The 23,713-nt window shown below is 32.4% G+C and overlaps 1 protein-coding gene across 1 annotated transcript in view; it reads right to left on the reverse strand.

The window, feature by feature from the left end:
• Positions 1–23,713, reverse strand: part of LOC142222435 (uncharacterized) — a 319,623-nt gene that overhangs the window by 71,040 nt on the left and 224,870 nt on the right. The window contains exon 3 of the mRNA XM_075292576.1: positions 876–935. The gene's annotated coding sequence lies outside the window, so the exon portion shown is untranslated. The remainder of the gene's footprint in view (positions 1–875; positions 936–23,713) is intronic.

The raw sequence follows: 23,713 nt of genomic DNA on the forward strand, positions 1-23,713 counted from the left end.
TAAATATAATAATTAAAATTAATTATATTATTTAGTTAAAATTAAATTAAATTAAAAAAAATTCAATTTAACAAAAAATAAAACTTGATTCCAATTCTACAGTATGCATTTTTTTCCTCTTGGCCTCCTAGTCTAGACACATTTACACACCTATTTGTTTGGCATAAAAAAACGAAAACATTTAAGGTGGCCCACTTTTGATGATGGCAGGAGATTATCGTAAATAATGGATGATATTGTAACATTTTCTATAGCTCATGTGGAAGTGTTATGCATGTAAGGAAGAGGAATGCAAAAAGCACTAGAGATTGAAAATTATTGTATTCTTTGGCCAGATAATGAAATCAAGATGCAGTTTAAATTTGATAGGAGCATTGAATCGCATGCAAGAGCGAGGCATCTTCTCCAGGCCACAATCACGTACGTGTAGATATGATTGTGGTTTTCGGAAAAAAATATTCTACATTCTTTCTGAAGCATAAAAATCTTAGATTTTCTTTATTTATGGCTGTTTATGTCTACGATTGTAAATGGTATAATAAATTTTATATCATACCCATTAATATCTATGGCTTCATCAAAGATATGAAATATGACGATGTGGTCTAAGGATTAGCTATTGATGAAATATTTCCTATTCTATAAAGATGTGTTGAAATGAATTTAATAATTGACATAATAATAGGAAATTTTTTAAAATATCAATTAGCAAATTTTTTCAATTTATAAACGTCCCTATATTTTGTAAGTTATAACGAATATTTATTATTGAATACTCTTAAATGCAGCTCTTTAAATTTGGAAGATGCGAAATTTATTTACATGAACTATGGGGATGTTCCAATTGTAATATATTTAGTATACTTTTGTCTTACCTTTTACTATTTCGTAGTAATGATGGTCCACTTTTTGTCCTTTTTTTTTTTCAAATTAATCTAAAAATAAATATAAAAAAATAATATATAAAAAATATATATTTTTATATTGTGAGATATAAAGAATTATCATAAATAATGATATATATTGATAAATTATAAAATAAATATTTTGTATGATTTGATATTATTTTACCCCATACAAACTAAGGAGGATTACTTTCCTCCGGAAAGAAAGCTACCGGGATAAACTAAATTCCAGTGGTGGTTAAAAATGGTTCAAATTAGGAGGAATATTTCTCGCATGTAAATGCAATTAACAAGAAAGACTCAAATTGAATTATCTCAACCCCGCCAGATCTCCACTAAAGACTATGGAGACTCGCATTAGCCAGCAAAGAAAATATGTCTAGTTAGGCCTGTGGATATTGGTATCCCAGCAAAAAAAAGCGTCGCCACAAAAGTAGTGAAAATGTTCTTTTTGGATCCGGAAGTGGTGCAAAATTGTCGCAGAAGCGATGAATTTAACATGGACTTGTCATAGGACGGATGTCCGCCATTTCAATAGCCGTTGCACTGAATTTGCATCACTTCTTAGGTGTGAGGCGAATTCAGTGTTTTGGATGTGAATTAAGAAATTTTGTGATATTTTGACAAATAAATAATTTTTAAAATTTTTTTTATGATTTTTCATGCATTATAACGCTGGTCTGGAATGTTTGTTCTCAAATATTTTCAAAAATTTTCTAGAAAGGATTTAACATTTTTCGGCTAAATTTAAATAATTTTTACCATTTTATTAATTCTAAATATGTATGTTTTTAACCTATTTGAAACAAATAAATATAAATTTCGCATTAAAAATATGAAAAAAAACGGGTTAAAAAAAATGATTCAAATGAACTTCCTGTGCAGTTTAAATAAAGAACATCTTTGGGAAAGCATGTTTGAGAAGAACTTCCAAATTTTTTTGCTGGGAACAAGTAAGTAAAGTAGAAAGTTGGGCGGGGCCGACTATAACATACCCTAAACCACCCCTACTGAAGTAATAAACATAAGCATTTGTGGGGTAACATTGGTATAGGTTTCAGCGATAAACCGCATTTCCATATCTAAGAACATTATGGGGTACATTTTTATGCGAGTTTTGTCATGAGTATAACTAATATTGAGTCCATTATTAAACAAGAAGAAATCGCTCAATTAGTGTAGGTAATAAATCAAAATCGGCCTCAGTTTCGGCGATCACCTCTTCATAGCAGCCAAATTTTTTCCCTGCGAGCATCCTTTTGACGTCTGAGAACAAGAAAAAGTCGCTGGGGCCACATCTGGAGAATACGGTGGGTGGGGAAGCAATTCGAAGCCCAATTCATGAATTTTTGCCATCGTTTTCAATGACTTGTGGCACGGTGCGTTGTCTTGGTGGAACAACACTTTTTTCTTATTCATATGGGGCCATTTTGCCGCGATTTCGACCTTCAAACGCTCCAATAACGCCATATAATAGTCACTGTTGATGGTTTTCCCTTCTCAAGATAATCGATAAAAATCATTCCATGCGCATTCCAAAAAACAGAGGGCCATTACTTTGCCAGCGGACTTTTGAGTCTTTCCACGCTTCGGAGACGGTTCACCGGTCGTTGTCCACTCAGCCGACTGTCGATTGGACTCAGGAGTGTAGTGATGGAGCCATTTTTCATCCATTGTCACATATCGACGGAAAAACTCGGGTGTGTTACGAGTTAACAGCTGCAAACACCGCTCAGAATCATCAACACGTTGTTGTTTTTGGTCAAATGTGAGCACGCTTCCGCATATCCAAATATTGATGAATGATATGACCATCACGTTCCTTTGATATCTTTAAGGCCTCTGCTATCTCGATCAACTTCATTTTACGGTCATTCAAAATCATTTTGTGGATTTTTTTATGTTTTCGTCGGTAACCACCTCTTTCGGGCGTCCACTGCGTTCACCGTCCTCCGTTCTTATTTCACCACGCTTGAATTTTGCATACCAATAAATTATTGTTGATTTCCCTGGGGCAGAGTCCGGAAACTTATTATCAAGCCAAGTTTTTGCTTCCACCGTATTTTTTCCCTTCAGAAAACAGTATTTTATCAAAACACGAAATTCCTTTTTTTCCATTTTTCTCACAATAACAAGAGTTGCTTCACGAAAGACGCTCTATCTCACAAACTAATTGACTTACAGACGTCAAATTTTGACACGAATCATTTGAAGGTTGGTACAATATAAAAATAATATGCGACGTCATCTATGTGTCAGACCGGGGACTTATCAGCCAACCTGTTATTTTTTAGCAATTACCTTCCTAGAAATACCACTGATATTCTAATTATTACACAAAAATTATAAATTCAAGTTATTTTGATAAATTTTTTTAATATGCCATTTTTAATCTCAAGACAGAATAAATAATTTGCAATTTCCCTAAGCGTTAATGTAAGAAGCCTTCTTGGTTAATGTCAATACATAAAGGTTTCACTGACATTTTCTAGTAAAACAAAATAAATAAAAAAAAATAAACAGAAAAAGAAACAGAAAATACTCGTACAAATGTGTTCATTGCTCGGTTCGCCTGCTAAGACAAACTAATAAGTAGATAATGTTGAAAATTTGTCAAATCCGTTGTGGATGCTTGTTTGTGGCTAAGATTTTTTTATTGTTAAAAAAAAAAACACATATTGTTTTGTATAGTTTTATCAAATGTATTTTTTTTTTTTTGTAAAACTAATGGAAGCTTTTTATTTGTTTTTAGTTCTCCTTATGGTTTGGCTACAACAGCAAAAAAAAAGCAAAAAAACAATCCGTATATTTGAAGCACATACCAACAATCTCAAAACTGCTAAGCTGAAAGTCTACAATAAAAGAGTTGCAAACTATATCTAAAAGGTAAACTTAAATTCTTACCATGTATAGTGTATATGTTATTATGTAAAGGGTGATTTTTTAAGAGCTCTAGAAAAATATTCAAAAACAAAAATGTGGGATCGAAATGTGTTTCGATTTCATAGATGAAACGTTAAATATAGAAGAGTATATTATAATAAATTGAATATATAATAATAATATTAGGAAGATTAAATGCAATATGCAAAATATTCAAGATATCAAATATGGGCTCCACATAGACCATTTTTTTATATCCTGAAATGGATTAACAGGAATTATATGTTGGACTTTATGATGTATTTGCATTGAACATGTTACTGAGGCCACGTCTAAACTTCTGTCAGAAATTTGACAACTCTTTAGTGAAAAATTGTTTTCAATCAATTATTACGACGCATATTTTCAATATTGAATGTCTTATTACCAATACTTGCGACAAAATTGCACATACAATTAAACCTCTCAGAAGTAGACTCCCATATACTTGTTTTCACATTTGGGATGTGTTCACCTATGAGAGGCTACTTCTAATGTGACAGTATAGAAAACGTCTCACGAAAATTGTCCACTTTTAAGTGGTGTCCTTGCTTCACAGTGTTCAAGTTTGAGAAGTGTATTATGATATTTCAAGAATCGCTTGTGTTCAAATCGTCAATTTTGTTATGTGTGTTGACTGAAAAATTTCATACGAAAATATGATGAAGGCTTTGGCAACAAGCACATTGGAAGCAAACCTAAATCTGTTTGACTCATGATCAAAGAATAAATTTACTCAACTCCATGCATATTGAGGGGGGATCTTCTCTCATGGCAAGCTATGTTATAGTCAAATCTGAGCGAGGGGTCAGCCAGTGCGAAGTACACTGATTGTGAAATTCTCCAACTTAAATACTCAAAAGTATTGGTAATAAGTATATTAATGAGCCACCGTGGTACAATGGTTAGCATGCCCGCCTTGCATACACAAGGTCGTGGGTTCGATTCCTGATTCGATCGAACACCAAAAGGTTTTCCAGCGGTGGATTCTCCCACATCAGTAATGCTGGTGAGATTTTTGAGGGTTTCAAAGCTCTAAGTGGTTTCAAAGCTCTTAGTGGTTTCATTGCAATGTGGAACGACGTTCGGGTTAGCTTAACATGGAATCGGGCAGCACTCAGTGATAAGAGAGAAGTTCACCAATGTGGTATCACAATGGACTGAATAGTCTAAGTGAGCCTGATACATCGGGCTGCCACCTAACCATATTACTGATAATTCTACCACTGGATTTTGGTCAGTTTCCTTCTAAAAGCTGATTAATATTTTTTCGGCTACTACATTCCAATCCATTATTTTTATACCCACCACCATAGAATGGTGATGGGGTATAATAAGTTTGTGATTCCGTTTGTAGTAAATCGAAATATCGATTTCCGAGCATATAAAGTATATATAAAGTATAAAGTATATATATTTTGATTAGGGAGAAATTCTAAGACGATATAACCATGCCCGTCTGTCTGTCTGTCTGTTGTAATCACGCTACATTCTTCAATAATAGCGCAATCGTCCTGAAATTTGCCACAGATTTGTCTTTTGTCTACACGCAAGCCAAGTTCGAAGATGGGCTATATCGGTCCCGGTTTTGATATAGTTCCCATATAAACTGATCACCTTATTTGGGGTCTTGGGCTTCTAGCTTCTAGTTTTTATTATATTTGCTTCAAATTGGAAATCTAGAGGTATTTTAGAACCCCAAATGGGTGTGTCGAAAATAGAGTGTATCGGCCCATGTTTCGGTATAGCCACCTTATAGACCGATCTCCTGATTTGACTTCTTGGGCTTCATGACACAGCAATTTTTATCTGATTTACCTGAAATTTAAAAGTATTTTGGGTCCATAAATAAGTGTGCCGAATATGGTGTATATCGGTCCATGGTTTGGTATAGCCTCTTTGTAGCCCGATTTGACTTATTGACTTGCGCCCAGACATCCAAACTTTTATGCAATCTGCCTGAAATTCTAAATCTAGAAGTATTTTGGGTTCATAAATAAGTGTGCGGAAGAAGGAGTGTATAGGTCCATATTAACCGATTTGCCTGAAATTCTAAATCTAGAGGTATTTTTGGTCAACACATAAGTAAGCCGAATATGGGGAGTAGCGATCGATTTTGATATATCCCCCATACAGACCAATCTTCCGATTTGACTTTTTGGACTTCGAACACCGCAATTTTTATCCGATTTGCCTGAAATTGAAAATTTAGAGGTATGATGTGGCGAATATGATGTGCATCAGTCCATGTTTTGGTAAAACCCATTTGTTAAGTGTCCCATTTTCCACATTAGTATATGTATATATTAGCTTGGCAGAGTATCTGTCATCAAATCCACCTCAAACTCTATATATGTATTTTCAAGTAAACTGTCGAAGAGTTTTCTAAGGACTAATTATACTATTTGATTCATGGTGGTGGGTATTTGAGATTTGTCCAGGCCGAACTTAAGTCCGTATATACTTTATTTTGACACAGACTATTAAAATTCACATATAATTTCAAATAATTTAAATTTCAAGTTTAATATTTAATATTTAAAGGAGTAGACTTACGAAATTGAACTGTTTATGACAACCAACTATTTCTTTGATAGAAAACTATTTTTTCCATTCAAAAAGCCAAAATTTAATCAAAATCTTCAAAATGATTTTTTCGAAATAATACTATACACGAGTGGGAACCCTGGTAATGAAACTTTTTATATCTCCAAGGTGAAGACGTAAAAATTACAAATATTTTGAAGATTAATTTTTTTTACAAAAAACAAAAATCTAGAATTTTTTAATTTTTTTATTTAAAATTAATTAAAAAAAAAACACAATAAAAGAAAAAGGGGAGCGAAATAATTAAATCTTTGTATTAAAAGTTCATGTGTCAATTGAAAATTAATTTCACAATGAAAAATATTTCGCAGCTCATCTTAAAAAATATGAATTGCTATTGGTTGTTTTTGTTTTTATGAAACACATGTTACCAGTTTCGTACTATTTTTTTCGACAAGCTCATTTGCCATAATTCTATGCAAAACGCGAAAAAAGTTATACGCAAAAAGTGAAAACCAAAAAAAAAACATCCAACATCCGAATAAGATAGAATTTCATAATTTTTTCTTATTGTTGTTGTTGTTGTTTGTAAATGAAACCCACAACACTTGATGGCGCCCTCATGTATGTTTCGCATTCGCAAAGTCAAAGGCGTCCATAACTTCAATGTTTTAACTCGAAGTGAATGATGTCTATAGAACTTTGTCGCTTGCATATTTTTTTCTCTCGCTACATTACGATTCGTTGCAATTTTGCATTTTTCAATTTTTGTGGTGTTTTTATTTCACATTGTAAAAAAAAAATTGTCGGCGGTATGTTCTACATTCCTTTGTGCTGGAGCTTATAAAAAACAACGTATGTACATCGTAAACGACGACAACCAGCACCAAAAGCAGTCACAGTAACGAATATTTTGCTTAATTAGGAAATTACAAGTTGTTGTTTTTGGAGAGAAGAAGTCCTTCAGATACGCATTTGCCGGTATGTTTTTTCTTTTTGTTTTTGCCTTGACTTAAATCAACTTGAGTTTTGAGTTAAGTATGGAATGCAACATTGGTAATTTTTTTTCTGTTCATTGTTCGCTTTTCGCTAAAAGTTGAAATGTGGTTATTTATTACACACAAATAAGTGAAGGGAAACAAAAAAAAAAAACAAAGTTTTTATGATGCGTTTAATGTATCATTAAAATATGCTCTTGAGAATGCAATTTGGGAGGTGAACTAATTAACATTGAGCAATGATATGGTATACCCTTCTCATGAAATCATATATCGTAGAGATCAACTCAATCTCTTTGAAGATCAAAATTGAAATTTAACAATTTTCTGCAACACCACCTTAGGAATACAAAATTCGAAAAGTAAAAGTCGACTTTTTGTAAGCTTCAAATTTTAGTTTTTGATTTTTTTTATAAACAATCCACTCCAATCGGAATTGGATGTTGGTCTAAAGGGGCTATTCGACTTTTAATATTGACCAAACTCGATTAATCGAACTGTTTGTAATTGTTAATACCGATTAATCGTTTTTATGTTGATCTAAAGCGACTAAACAACTTTAGATACACAAAAAAAAATAATTTTTGGATTCAACCAAGAAATTAATTGATCCAATTAATTTTTAATTGAAATGTCTTCAATCATCGAAGTCAAATAAAAAAAATTATTGATCCTATTAATTTTTATACCCACCACCACCATATGTTAGAATGGTGACGGGGGTATAATAAGTTTGTCATTCCGTTTGTAACACATCGAAATATCGATTTCCGACTATATAAAGTATTTATATATTCTTGATCAGCGAGAAACTCTAAGACGATATAACCATGTCCGTCTGTCTGTCTGTTGTAATCACGCTGCAGTCTTCAATAATGAAGCAATCGTGCTAAAATCTGGCAGAAACTCGTGTTTTGTCTGAAGGCAGGTCAAGTTCGACGAAAGGCTATATCGGTCCAGGTTTTGATATAGTCCCCATATAAACCGACCTCCCGATTTGGGGTATTTGGCTTATAGAAACCGTAGTTATTATTGAATTTGCATGAAATTGGAAATCTAGAGGTATTTTAAGACCATAAGGAGGTGTGCCAAAAATGGTGAGTATCGGTTTTTGTTTTGGGCTTATAGAAATCGTAGTTTTTATCCAGTTTGCCTCAAATTGGAAATATAGAGGTATTTCCGGACCATAAAGAGGTGCGCCAAAAATGGTGAGTATTGGTCCATGTTTTGGTATAGCCCCCATATAGACCGATTTCCCGATTTTACTTCTTGGGTTTATAGAGACCGTAGTTTTCATCCAATTTGCCTGAAATTGGAAATCTAGAGGAATTTTCAGACCATAAAGAGGTGTGCCCAAAGTAGTGAGTATCGGCCCGTGTTTTGGTATAGCCCCCATATAGACCGATCTCCCGATTTTACTTCTTGGGCTTCTAGAAACCGTAGTTTTTACCAATTTGCCTGAAATTGGAAATCTAGAGGTATTTCCGGATCATAAAGAGGTGTGCCAAAAATGGTGAGAATCGGTCCATGTTTTGGTATACCCCCCATATAGACCGATTTCCCGATTTTACTCTTGTGCTTATAGAAAACGTAGTTTTCATCCAATTTGCCTAAAATTGGAAATCTAGATGAATTTTCAGACCATAAAGAGGTATGCCGAAAATGGTGGGTATCGGTTCATGTTTTGGTATAGCCTCCACATAGACTGATCTCACAATTTTACTTCTTGGGCTCCTAGAATTCGTAGTTTTTATCCAATTGCAAATATAGAGGAATTTTGGGACCATCAAGAGGTGTGCCGAAAACGGTGAGTATCGGTCCATGTGTTAGTATAGCCCCATAAGAACGATCTCCCGATTTAACTCTTTGGGTTTCTAGAAACAGTAGTTTTTATCCGATTTTCCTGAATTGTAAATATTCTGGTATTTTAGACTCACAAAAACGTGTATCGGATAAAGTTTTTGTCGGATTTCACTAGACCGATTTCACTTCTTGAGGGCATAGAAGGCGCACTGATCATGAAAATTGCTTGAAACTCAATGTAAAATTTCCAGATTTTACTCCTCGTAATCATTTATATAATCGGGGTAAAAATCTACAGATTTAAGATTTCAAATCAAGACGTTATTTTATAATTTTCTTGCACACTTACAAAAGATGTTAATGATTCCTCTAAAACTCAAACAAAAATCGTTCTTATAAATTCAGAATCTGATATAGTCTTCATAGGTAAAATCTTTAAATTTATCTTCGGGAAGTGTAATAGTTGAACTGATCTGCTTGTCATCAAACCCCCCTGAAATTTTCACAGAAAATTATAATATTTGATTCATGGTGGAGGGTTTTTAAGATTCGGCCCGGCCGAACTTACTGCTGTATATACTTGTTGTGTTTCAATTTCGTTTTAATTTAAAAAAAAATTGTTGAATCACTTTAATTTTTAATTGAATATTTTTAAAAATTCAATCGACTAAAACTTGAAAATTCAAATTAGAATTGAAAGGGGAAAGCTTAGGGTTTTGGCCTACAAAAATTCTTAAGTCGCGAGTTCAAAAATAGAATTTTCAATAACACTAGTTTACTCTGAAAATGTACACTTTATGAGAGTCGACTTATGTATCTGCTCAATTCGAAAAAACAATGTTTATAGAACAGTTTTTGAGATATCCCGTTATTTTTAGTTCTTCGCTCTTTTTCACTAAACAAATTACATCTCGAGTTGGAAATGTCCGATTATATCGTTGTTGGTACTTAAATGAAAGGTAATAAGATGATAAATATTCGTGTGTAATTGGATATGTGATAAGTTAAGTGATTCGATGCGAAAAGCCAAATTTTCAAAAAAAAATCGTATTTTACAATGGACCTCTTCCGCCAGAAAAGTATAAACCATTGAAAAAGTGTTGGGTTTCTCTTCATGGTCGACTTCATGAACCAACTAGATGAACAACGACCGAAAAATGACAAAGTTATAAGCAATTGAATGATGTCAAATCATGCAAATATGAGCCACCCACCCACACAAAAATTCATTTTTCTGTGGCCGAGAGGCATTTTTGTGTGGGTGAGTTGCTCATATTTGCATGATTTGACATCGGATTTGTTCACTCATTTGCTTATAACTTTGTCATTTTTCGGTCGTTTTTCTTCTAGTTGGTCTTATTACTTACGTTAGAGTATCATCTATACGACCATGAAGACCATTTTTTTTCAATGGTTTATACATTTTTTGAACCACTTAACTTATCACAGATCCAATTATACACGATTATTACCAACAACGATGTAATCGGACATTTCCAACTCGAGATATAATTTGCGAAAAACTAAAAATAAGGGGATATCTGAAAAACTGTTCCATAAAATTTCTTTTTTTCGAATTCAGCAGATCAAAATACATAAGAAAAGTTGCCTCTCATCAAGTGTACATGGAAAAGTTTTTTTTTCTAAACTAGTGTAATCGGAAAAGCCAAAAGTGGTATAAAAATTTCTAAAAAGTCAAAAAATTGTCGAAATATTTGAATTTTATAAATTTTGAAAAGTCAAACAGTTGGATTTGTATTCCCTACATTACACTGATAAGAACATTGACCTTATATGAAAGATTGAACAAAAGTTTCGATCATGCAATTCACAGAAATTGACATTTTAATTAAAAGAAAGTTTATAATCATTGTTTTAAAATTTTTCATTACTTTTAGGACACGAAATGTGTAACTTTGTGTTAAATTACCAAGTCCTTGAAGTAAACCAGAAGTAAAGGAAAACATTTTTTAAACTATCATTAATTGGGTGAGGTAACGAATTTTAGGATTAATGTTAAAAAAAAACTTCAACCCAAGGCTATAAATTTACTTTGAGAGTTTTGTATCGTTTGTTTAGAGTTTATTTGAAATTTGGAAAAATAAATTTTACTTTGAATTTTACGCAGAAGAAAAGTGAACTGACTTTTGATAGTGACCAACATCTATTAATAGAACAAAACAAAAACGAAGTCCACTTTTGAATTTTCATAATCGACTATTGATTTTTCGATCGATCGAATAAAATCGACTAATCGGCTTTTGATGGTGATCAAACTATATTACAAACGTCCAAGTAGCCTTTTTCGTTAATATTCAACATTGAGTTTGAATTTTGTTGAATAACTGGATGCAATTTTTGCCATAGTAATTCCTCCTACTTTTTGATTTGCTTCCCAAATTTCGTTTTGATTTGCTTCCCAATTTCGTTTTTCATTGTTATTAAATTCCTAGATAGGTTTTAACCAATTATCAACGTCGAAAATATTTCAATGTAGTCCTCCTTTCTTAAATTTTCTACAAATCGCTTTATATAAATTTAAATCTTTGATGAAATATTTAATACAGAAAAAACATTTACCTTTTAGCAATGCAGCACGTGACTTCATTTCATTTTTCGTTGAAAACTTTAGCGTTTTGAAGTGCTATGCTGCATTTTTCTTATTTGCATAGTATTTAAGTTTACAAGAAATGCTTTCCTTTGAAACGTAATATCATTAGGTCTGTAAGCAAAATATTTGCATCATTATTCGTTGAATGTATTTGGCAGTTGGAAAAAAAAAATTGGAGAAAGTGTTTTACGTGGGTTTCAATAAATGAAAATAATTTTGATGGAATATATTCGGCTCTTTAAGAAGGATTCACAGAAAATGTATCACCTCAGCGGGAAGATACATTTTTGTCTGGCAGCTTTACAAATAGATTTCGATTAAATTTGTTGTAGCTAAATCCTGGATAACTAGAGACATTCATATATTGGGAAAAGCTGGCCGAATACTCTTTAGCAAGACGGGGGAGGCTTCAATAAAACATACAAAAAATTGGGTTTTTTCTCTTTCAACTAACACCCAGAAATAGCGAAGAAAATTCTAGAGTCTCACATTCTCGAAACTCCTGAAGAATTTTCTGACTCACGAAAAATTACCTAACTCAGGAAATAATCGGAACTCACCATTGAGCTCAATTTTAGGTTTGAAATCTACCTTTTTTATTTAAAAAATGTTCGGCGACGAGAATATTGTTGTAGTCGTTATTTAATGTAAGGTCAACCCCAGAATTGTTTTAGTAAATCATCTTTTGGACCTGATTGCAAATGTGAACATCATTAAAATCTTATTATACAAGGTGGCTGATATGTAATGCAACATATAAAAATGCTATATTCTTTTAATTTTTTAATTTTATTGTTCAAACGCAAAAAATTTCGGATATAACATCTACATCTAAAATCAGCTAAGATGTGTTTGAATTGGCTACTACTGACACGAATTATGACCTTCAAACACCCGACAAAGCCATTACACTCTGCAACTCTTTGGCTCTTTCCAATATGTTATAATTTTTTTTTTCATCGGTGAGATTTTTCACTTTTTTTTTTGGGAACTTCACATTCACATTTTGGATAATTTCTTGTGATGCTTCTTATTTTCGTCCATTTTCGGACGCGAAACAACACTGTCAATACCACGGTAATGTAGCATTTAAATGCTGCATCTCCACGATGGTTTTCTAACCAAATATAGGGTGACTTTTTAAGAGTTCTTAAGAATATTTGAAGATTATTTCATGCAAATGTTGACCGTGACTGCGGCTCAAATGGTCCATCCGCTTTGTCCATACTCTCCCCAATATGATTCTCACGAATAAATGTTGTCTTCCAATGCATCAATTGAAGCGGGTTTGTCTGTATAGGCATGAGCATAATATAGCCCCACAAAAATCTAAAGGCGTTTAATCGCACAATCTAGGCGGCCAATTGACCGATACCGAACGTAAACTAAAATGTTCACCGAACTCGCCTCTCAATAATTCCATTGCTACGTGTGCTATGTGGCACCTTCCCGTTGAAACCACATGTCATGCAAGTCAAACTCTTGCATTTTGGGCAAAAAAAAAGTTCGATATCATCTCAAGGTAGCGCTCACCATTTACGGTTACGTTACGATTCGTCTTTGAAGAAGCCCATAAAGCGCACATAACTGTGACTTTTTCCGGAGTGTTTGCAATGTTTCTGTGTTTTCAATTCTGGACAATGGACGAAATGGACAATTCTGTTTATTTACATTGAAAAAAACATTGTCGTGAGGTCAAAGATTTCATGTCTTTAAAATACGAATACAAATTTTACTTAGCATAGTAGACGCATTTCTCTAAAATAAAGTTATTTTCCTTGTCCAAAAGTCGATAAACTTTTCAATGAAGTCGTATTGTCCTTATAATTAAGTGATTTGACTTAAAAATGGGTATCTTAACGTGAAAGAAAAAATTTATAGGCTAAGGTCAACTTGACTTTAATAATTCAGAAAAAATCTTCAAATTTAATGAAATTGTCTTTAAGTTTGTTGTCTTTTTGCATCTTGACTACAAAGCAAAAAATCGTTCAAATATAGGACATGTTTTTCAAAACTTTATTTTAAAGAAGTTTTTTACTTCAAACATAGCATAATTTCTACTGGAAGTCGAGTCCTAATTTGGAAATTAAAGTTGCCTTTAACTCGTTTTTAAAGGACTTTGATAGCATATGAAGAAAAAAAATCTGAGAAAGCGAAAAATTAAAATTTGCTTCCTAGAAGTAAGTACACAAAACCTAAATTTAAAAGAAAATTGTGTCTTAAAAGTATCCTTACTTGTATTCTCCGCTTCTTTGGCTCGGAATCAATACCAAATTTTTTAAAGTAAAGACAAAATCTTTGGAACCGAGTATCCTTTTTTTTTTCAGTGTACGTACCCTTGAGTCAAAAATTAAGCTTCGTCGGTGAACATAATTTTTCGATAAAAAAGTGGAACTTCGGCCAACTTTCCAATAGCGTTGTTCGTTTGTAAGACAATTCATGGTTAAATTGTAGACCAAACTGAGAATGTTTTATAGTGATACAAAACATGAAAAATGCGTCTGCTGTTTAAATCATAGTTTGCCAAAAAGATAATATCTACAAAAAATCACCCTTTATCAAGCAATCACGCTTAAGATTCCATTTCGAATATTATTTTTGAACGCAATAGATCAAAGTGCTTTTAACCAATATAATGAGTTGTCACTATGAGCGGGTTAGAAGTGATAGCAACCCGAATTTGGTTTGAATACATATTAGCCACTCTGTAGGTTTGAGCTGAATTTTAAGCAAATTCAACTCGTGTGCGTGACTATGTTTGGGAGCATGAATAGTTTTGCGCGCTTATTTATCCGAAATTTGTTATTCACACACTCTCACGAACAGGATATTTTCTTGACTCACGAAAATTTCGTCTCACGTGTACACCTCTACTCATTATACTGAGGCAATGTATCCTACAAAACGAATAATCGAATATTGTACTTCTTCAATTTCTCTAGCATCCATGAATACTCTCACTTCCGCACGCAGTAAAATAGAAAATTCGAGCCCGATTTTCTAGCATCAGGTGTTAAGTTCAGGTACACATCAGACATCACATCTTCTTTATTACGGAAGGCCCTTTTACGCAACTACACACCCTCAAAAACCAAAATAGCTTCTGTAACATATACCCCAAACACATTTTGCCTCAAGCATGTATATTTTCAGGATTTGTCCAAACAAAATATTGTTTGTATTGTTGAAACATATTATGTTTCACCTTAGAGCATACACTGGTAGTAAATATATGTGGATATATTTTTGAGGCGCCAATTGGTTACTTCCATTATTTTACTTGCATCATACTCTCTAGGTCTCTCTTTCTAAACACATATAACAGGTTGGCTGATAAGTCCCCTGTCTAACAAAGAAAAACACATTTTTTCAAAATTCGTTTTTATTATTCAACATAGTTCCCTTCAAGAGCGATGCAACGATTATAACGACCTTCCAATTTTTTGATACCATTTGGGTAGTACTCCGTCGGTTTTGCCTCAAAATAGGTCTCAGTTTCGGCGATCACCTCTTCATTGCAGCCAAATTTTTTCCCTGCGAGCATCCTTTTGAGGTCTGAGAAGAAGAAAAAGTCGCTGGGGCCAGATCTGGAAAATACGGTGGGTGGGGAAGCAATTCGAAGCCCAATTCATGAATTTTTTCCATCGTTCTCACGGTGCGTTGTTTTTGTGGAACAACACTTTTTTCTTCTTCATATGGGGCCGCGATTTCGACCTTCAAACGCTCCAATAACGCCATATAATAGTCACTGTTGATGGTTTTTCCCTTCTCAAGATAATCGATAAAAATTATTCCATGCGCATCCCAAAAAACAAAGGCCATTACTTTGCCAGCGGACTTTCGAGTCTTTCCACGCTTCGGAGACGGTTCACCGGTCGCTATCCACTGACTGTTGATTGGACTCAGGAGTGTAGTGATGGAGCCATGTTTCATCCATTGTCACATATCGACGGAAAAACTCGGGTGTATTACGAGTTAACAGCTGCAAACACAGCTGAGAATCATCAACACGTCGTTGTTTTTGGTCAAATGTGAGCTCGCGCGGCACCCATTTAGCACAGAGCTTCCGCATATCCAAATATTGATGAATGATATGACCAACACGTTCCTTTGATATCTTTAAGGCCTCGCTATCTCGATCAACTTCATTTTACGGTCATTCAAAACCATTTTGTGGATTTTTTTGATGTTTTCGTCGGTAACCACCTCTTTCGGGCATCCACTGCGTTCACCGTCCTCCGTGCTCATTTCACCACGCTTGAATTTGGCATACCAATCAATTATTGTTGATTTCCCTGGGGCAGAGTCCAGAAACTCATTATCAAGCCAAGTTTTTGCTTCCACCGTATTTTTTCCCTTCAGAAAACAGTATTTTATCAAAACACGAAATTCCTTTTTTCCATTTTTTTCACAATAACAAAAGTTGCTTCACAAAAGACGCTATATCTCACAAACTAATTGACTTACAGATGTCAAATCTTGACATGAATCATTTGAAGGTTGGTACTATATAAAAATAATATGCATTTAATACTAGGAACGCCATCTATGTGTCAGACCGGGGACTTACCAGCCAACCTGTTATGTTTATAGGCTATTTCTAAATTAATATATGTTTGCATCTAAGCATATTATATTTACAAACATTTTATGTCAAAAACATAATATGTTCTAACATATTAACATATATGTCCCAAACATGTTATGCTAGCTTATGAACATTATATGCTTGCACTTAAAAATATTGTTTTAAAAAATTTGAGTTCCAAACATATTATTTATACACCCAAACATATGAAAAACAGTCTTTTTTTCGTCCGTGCAGAATACAAGAAGAGTACAGTGACACAATTTTTTAGGTGCTCCGTGCACCGTACATATATTTTTGACGACCAAAGGCTATGATCATTATTACAAACCTTGTATTATTTTTTTTCTCTGCGAAAATATTATAATATTCTACTAACACTATACTCGAATCTTTCATACCCACTGTACAAGCATTTTATCTCATCCTTCTCTCATTTACTTGGTAACATTAAGAGTTGCAAACGAAAGTACTTAAAAATTCCTCCAAGAGTTTCATTCACTTTTAAGTTGTTTTTCAATTGACGTAGAGCAGAGATACGAGAGAAAGACCAAAAAACAAAAAAATCTAACAAAATTAATTACAGAGCAAGAGGAGAAATTCCTGACAGCCAATTCAAAATTAAACTCAAGCAATGGTAAGAGTCAAACATCTCCTCGACGATAAGGCGCTTATTGTAATTTTTGTATTTAAGTGAACATTTTCAGCCAATAACTAGAGCACTTTCAGCGTGAATAGAAAATGAAGCAAGAAAAAAAATCAAGTAGAGGTGAAGTGTTGTAATTTTCTTGCCAAAGATAATGCTTTAATTTCTCACGATTTTTAGCAAATGACTACGTGATCCTGTGGCCCACAAATATTCGCTACAAATGAAAGCTCTTTTTAAAACTATATTTCATTGTTTTTACTTTTTATAAAAAAAAAGAAATAAAAAACACGAAATGAAAGATAAATATTATGGATGCATATATATTTTAAAGGAGATTGAAAAGAAATAAATTTTTATTGATTGCTTTTGTTTTCATGCTAATATTTCATTGTTTTCTTTCTCTGTGGGTTAAATGACTCGAAGAGGAAATCATGTTTTTCACTTGTGCATTTTAATCAAATCAATGTGACACCTTTAACCTTTTTTTACTACCAAATTTACGGACAATAAATGAAAATTTTGTTGTTTTGAAGAAATAGCAATTTATCAAATTACACTAGCATGCATTTAAAAATAGGTGTTTTCCCCGGGAACGAGATCCCGGGGCCTCCCTTTTACTTGGGAATTAAGTGCGGCAAATCCTAGGAATTTTTTCCATAATGCTTTATATAAAATATTATGTAATTTAACCCTTTGACCACCGATGCCACTACACGGAACATCCGAAAACGACGTCAAATTCTAACTCCCCACTTAGTTTCGATTCGATGTTTCTCGATGTTATCTTTGAGTAGAGGTTGTAATCTAAATACGTTATTAATGTTTCCGATATTGGTGGGCGCTACAATGTATTTTTATAAACTTTTTTTTTTAACAATCAACGAAAAATATTCAATTTTGAAACTATTTTTTTACTATAGGGCCCTAAAAAATGGACATTCATACAAAAACTATAGCTGATATAATTTCGGATCTTTTTTGTATATTTTCTCACACCACGGCAGATATTATAGACCAAATAGCTTATGTTCGTAAGGCCATTTGGTGACAATTAAAGAATCAAAGTTTTCAGAACACCACGGACAAAAAATTTGGAAGCTGTTCTAGAGGCACAACTGTAAAACCACTTCTAAAAATGTTCTCCCACACAGAAAAAAAGTAAACTACATTATGGGAAAAATGAACTATCTCGTGCGAAAATTGAACTAAATTGTATTCTAAATTTTGAGATTCATTAAACTAACGAATTTTTGGATTTTTTCATTTCATCTTACCCCCCCCCCCCTCCAAAAAAAAATTAACTAAAAATAAAGAAAAAATCTTAAGCGCCAGATCATTCCCATTTTAACCACGCTGTAGTTCATTTTTACTATTTTTGAGAAGTGTACGCAAAACTTCTTCTGTTTTAGTTAGAATTGAACTAATTTGTATGCGATTAAAATGTTACTGCCATTTAGTTCATAAAATTTTTGAGACATACTTGGAATAAAGAAAAAATCGTTGGACTGGGGAAAATTTCTTACAAAATTTTAAAAATGAACTAAAACAAATAAAATGTTTGCAATAAATATTAGTTCATTTTAGCATCAGTTTTACAATAGACTTTTTTCTGTGCAAAGATGTTCTTTATTTTAACTACACAAGAAGTTCTTTTAATTCCATTTTTATAACTCGTTTTTTCATATTTTTAATCCGTAATTTTAAAGTTTTTTGTTTCAACACAAAAACAGTTAAAATTACCCATGAAAAATATTATAGTTATAAAAAAATTTAGTTAAAAGAACTTCCGGTGCAGTTAAAATAAATAACATCTTTGGGAGGATATATTTGGAAGTGTTTTTAATGCTGTGCCTTTAGAACAACTTCCAAATCTTTTTCTGGGATGTTGAAGTATAGGCCTATTTGACCTTTTATGGATTGGCTTGTTTTGGTTCTTCGATTCATCTTTATCTTCTCATTCGACTAAAACCCTTCCTCCGTAATGGTCTCTTGAGTTTTGGGAATAGCTGGAAGTCGTATGGAGCTAAATCAGGCGAATGCGATGGTTGAAGGCCGATATTCGACAAAGTTATTGAGAAGTAGTATAAATTTTGTATTTAGCCTAAATAGAGAATTATACCAATATCGTCTTTAGCACCTTATTCGTGTTTAGTGAACCAGTTAGAGATGCCCTTTGTGTCATATTACATGTACTACCATCATAAAGCCAACTGAATGAATTTGAAAAATATCGGCTTAGTGTAGCATAGCTTTCATTTAAATTGGAATTAGTATCAAATAATTATTTTTTTTTTGACATCTGTTTGTGAAAAGTATATTGTGGAGCAGTGTTGCCAGTATTGGGGATTTTCCCCCCAATCGGCGATATTTTTTCGTGAATGGGGGCGAAATTTCTGAGTTGGGGACTTGGGGATTTGGTGGAGAATTTCCATGAATTTGGGGATTTTTTCAAGAAATCGGTTTAATTTTTTTTTAATTATTATTTTTATAGACAATTTAGCCAAAATTTTATTTCTATAGAAAATTTTGTCAAAATTTTGGTTGTCAAAATTTTATTTCTAAATAGAAAATTGTTTCAAAATTTTATTTTTATATAGAAAAATCTGTCATAATGTTATTTTCTATAGGAAATTTTGTAAAAATTTTATTTCTATACAAAATTTTGTGAAAATTCTATTTCTGTATAGAAAAATTTGGTAAAAGAGGATGCTGATGAGGAATGTGGTAATTCCGAAACAGCTGTACATCCAACCATCTTGCAGTCTATAGGGCTTTGCCCAAATAAATTTGATAAGCATACTTTTCCTCTGTTGGTTAAGCTACACTTGTAGTTTAGTCAATGCATGGCTTTAAGCTGAGATCAAAGACAATAATAACGATTGAAGAGAAGCCAACAATAACAAACAAAACGAATGAAGATAGAGGAAGCACGCTCAAAAACAAACCCAGCCAAATACATTCAAATCGATGATTTGAGTTTGGCAAAGGAAAAGAGATATGCTTGCAAAATTTGTTTAGGCAGTATCCGACTATCAAACCCTTTTTCGGAAGGTTCAAGTGTAGTTCACATTGGGTTGAGTGAATTACCCGAATTTATTCTGATAATTGGTTGATAGTTTTGACTATCAACCGACTATCAAACCCTTTTTCGGAAGGTTCAAGTGTAGTTCACATTGGGTTGAGTGAATTACCCGAATTTATTCTGATAATTGGTTGATAGTTTTGATGCAAGTAGAGGATGCTGATGAGGAATGTGGTAATTCCGAAACAGCTGTACATCCAACCATCTTGCAGTCTATAGGGCTTTGTCCAAATAAATTTGACAAGCATACTTTTCCTCTGTTGGTTAAGCTACACTTGTAGTTTAGTCAATGCATGGCTTTAAGCTGAGATCAAAGACAATAATAACGATTGAAGAGAAGCCAACAATAACAAACAAAACGAATAAAAATTTTATTTCTATAGAAAATTTTGTCATAATGTTATTTCTATAGAAAATTTTGTCAAAATTTTATTTCTATAGAAAATTTTATCAAAATTCTATTTCTGCACGGATGAAAAAGACTGTTTTTCATATGTTTGGCTATAAACATTATATGTTTGGAACACAAATTTTTAAACACAATATTTTTGAGTGCAAGCATATAATGTTCATAAACTAGCATAACATGTTTGGGACATATATGTTAATATGTTAGGACATATTATGTTTGGGACATAAAATGTTTGTAAATATAATATGCTTGGATGCAAACATATATTAATTTAGAAATAGCCTATAAACATATATGTGTTTAGTAGCTTGGAGCGCTATTTAACAGGGAGCGATATTGAATTAAGTTGGTGGTTGTTGCTTGTTATTACAAAATTAACATTTTATTTTTCCTTGGGCAATTGATCAGCTACTTCTTTGATCCTTACAAACTGTGTGGTCCGCTGTTCGAATCCCCGTCCGGCAAAAGGTAAAATTAAAATAAAAAAATCATAAAATTGAATAATTTCTTCTAAAATGTTTGTATTACAGAAAAAGGTGCTAATAACTAAAAAATCTTGTGGAAGTGAGAAAGATGTGGGGGAATATACAATTAGGCAGAAACAAAATTTTGAGCATTCAGTTCGAAAACCTATGTTGTTAGCACCTATATTACCTGTTTATTTTCAAAATTCATTATGATTGTAAATATATAACTAAATAAATAAAATTTTGAGCACAATATTGTTTGGGAGAATTTTTTTAAGCATATAATATTTTTGGGTGCAAAATGCTTCCAAACATATTATATGGTCACATAATAACATATTGTTTTTTGGAAGACAATATTATTGAATTTGGATCCAAAAATACAAAATGTTTGGAACTTAGACTACCCAAACATATATTGTTTAGACCAATATGCTTTCAAACATATTATATATTGGTAGAGATCAAACATATAAATGTTTGGGCAATACCCAAAAATTTATATGCTTGAAGCAAAATATGTTTGGGAGTATATGTTACAGAAGCGATTTTTTGTGAGGGTGTGTATAGAAAAATTTTTCAAAATTTTAACAAAACAAAATTTTCTATATATCTTGTTTCTTTAGAAAACTTTGTTAAAATGTTATTTCTATAGAAAATTTTGTCAAAATTTTATTTCTATATAGAATATTTTGTCAACATTTTATTTCTGTGTAGAAAAATTTCTCAACATTTTTTCCATATACAAAATTTTCTCAAAATTTTGTCAAAAGTTTATTTTTAAAATAAAAAATCTATCATTTCTGGTAGAATTCTACCAGCTTTGGCACACACAAAAAATAAAATATGAATTTGTACATAAATTTGTATATTTTTATAAATTTATGGAATTTTTCATAAAAAATGTGTACACTTACATAATACATTGTTTTTATAAATACTTGTTATGAAATTATGAATTTTTTAATAATATGTAGAAACGGTTTCATAAAATTAATGAAATTTTACTTAATATATCAAAAATACTGGTTTTCTCTTAGCGTGAGAGAGCCACAACATAGAGTTACTATCATATGTATACAATACAATCATATAATACGAGACAAAAACCTAAACGTAACGTTTTGAAGGCAACACGTGATTTTGTTGTGTTTGAGGTTTTCAGTACAGTTTTAGTCGCCGTCGCGATTCGAAGATTTTTTATTGCTTTAGAAAAAATTGACGAAAAAACAATATTAACTGGAGGCGGTGGTGCTCATGTTTATTAATAATATAAAATATTAGAAAACTATGTTCTTTGCTGGATGAATTTTAATGGGGGTTTTAATAAATTGGTTCATACATTTTGACCAATTATGCAGGCATTAACAATCAGGGGAAAAATTTAAGAGAAAAGTTACAAATAATGCATGACGTTTTTAGTATATATTACGTAAAAGTACATATTTTTCAATGACAAAAATATGTATACTTCGTTCATAATATTAAAAATTACATTCATATTATGTACACATTCATAGTCAATGAAAACCTGTACTTTTTATTTTATGAATTGCTTTCATATAATTTATGAATCCCGTGTTTGGAAAATTTTTGTGAACACTATTCATAAAATAAATGTATTATTTTTTGTGTGCAACGTGTCTATCATCCAAATTTACTACTTCAATATTTAGAAGCAAATTTTCGTTCATAAATACAAAGTGACCGAATTCATATCTCCAGCATTTGGAAGACGATTACCAGTCTCTTGATGTTGTGGTTCGAAATCTTGATTTTATTGCAGCTTGCTGGATTTGACAAAATTGTAGTTTTTAAGTTATTACTGATTTTCTACAGCAGAGCCTTTTGCTTTATTAAAAAAAATGTATTGGGGATTTTTGTGAGGAGTTTATATTTAAATTGGGGATTTTTGGGGACGAAAACATCATAATTTGGGGACAAGAGCCAGAAAAATACTAACAACACTCTTGTGGAGAAATATATACCTTGGAATATTCAATTGAATCAACTGTAAAGCTAATCGTACTCTCTTTAAATCGATGTTTTGCTAAACAGTGTAACGGTTTTGGTAATAACATTTTTTGCACAGTCAAAATGCTTCATTATACCAATTGACTGTTAATTATTTTTTGTTTCTCTCGGCATGCCAAATTATTGGACGTAGAAGAAAAAAACAACAAAGGGGTAAACTAAGGTCTTTAACCTTAGGCCACAAAGGTAGCTTAGCTTAGCCAAGATATTTTATGGTTTGGTCATTCATCCATATGGTCCTACTGCGCACTAACTAACGCACTACTTCTTACTTTGTGATGACTAAATAATAAAATTGTGTAGTTCAATTGTGCTCTTAAACAAAAGATGCCAAATAATTAACAAAGACAAAACTTTCGATCAGTTTTTGTTTTCGTTGTAACATGGGGAGACTATGTTAAAGTGTTTCATGCTTACACACAAAAAACATACATTTATTTTATGAATAGTGTTCACAAAAATTTTCCAAACTTTTCATTTAGATTTCTGATTCTTAATGCCTGCATAATTGGTCAAAATATATGAACCCATTTATTAAAACCCGCATTAAAGTCCAGCCTGCAAAGAACATAATTATATAATTAATAATTACAATATTTTATATTATTTATAAACATAAGCACCAACGCTTCCAGTTAATATTGTTTTTCGTCAATTTTTTTACGGCAACAAATAATCTTGGAACCGCGACGGAG

Source organism: Haematobia irritans, chromosome 1 (genome assembly GCF_050003625.1).
Source record: "Haematobia irritans isolate KBUSLIRL chromosome 1, ASM5000362v1, whole genome shotgun sequence".
In the NCBI taxonomy this organism is placed as follows: Eukaryota; Metazoa; Arthropoda; class Insecta; order Diptera; family Muscidae; genus Haematobia; species Haematobia irritans.